This window comes from Mandrillus leucophaeus, unplaced genomic scaffold (genome assembly GCF_000951045.1).
Source record: "Mandrillus leucophaeus isolate KB7577 unplaced genomic scaffold, Mleu.le_1.0 Scaffold3, whole genome shotgun sequence".
NCBI lineage: Eukaryota > Metazoa > Chordata > Mammalia > Primates > Cercopithecidae > Mandrillus > Mandrillus leucophaeus.
In genome coordinates, this window is record NW_012103142.1 from 177,681 (window position 1) to 178,467 (window position 787).

Below are 787 nucleotides of genomic sequence, written 5' to 3' on the forward strand. Positions count from 1 at the left end.
GTTTTCAGAGTTAGTAGTAGTCAGTTACTGCCAGGTGTAGTGGCTCAAACTTGTAATCCCAGCACTTTGGGAGGCCGAGGCAGGAGGACTGTCTGAGCCCAGGAGTTTGAGACCAGCCTGAGCAACATGGTGAGACCCTGTCTCTATTTTATTTTATTAAAAGTTTTAAAATATTGGCCGGGAGCAGTGCTCATGCTTGTAATCTCAGCACTTTGGGAGGCTGAGGCAGGCAGATCACTTGAGATCAGGAGTTCCAGACCATCCTAGCCAACATGGTGAAACCTCGTCTCTACTAAAAATACAAAAATTAGCCTGGCATGGTGGTACGCACCTGTAATCCCAGCCACTTGGGAGACTGAGTCAGAGAGTCGTTTGAACCTGGGAGGCAGAGGATGCAGTGAGCCCAGATTGCACCACTGCACTCCAGCCTGGGTGATAGAGTGAGACCCTGTCTTAAAATAAATAAATAAATAAATAAAATATTATTTAAAAAAAGAAGTAGCCTATCTCAGAGGTTATGTGACTTTATCACAGTTTTAAAAATGTAATGGTAAGCCAGGCGTGGTGGCTCACGCCTATAATCCCAGCACTTTGGGAGGTTAAGGCAGGCAGATCATGAGGTCAGGAGTTCGAGAGCAGCCTGGCCAATACAGTAAAACCCCGTTTCCACCAAAAATACCAGAATTAGGTGGGCATGGTGGCGGATGTCTGTAATCCCAGCTACTCAGGAGGCTGAGGCAGGAGAATCGCTTGAACCCAGGAGGCGGAGGTTGACAGAGCAAGACTC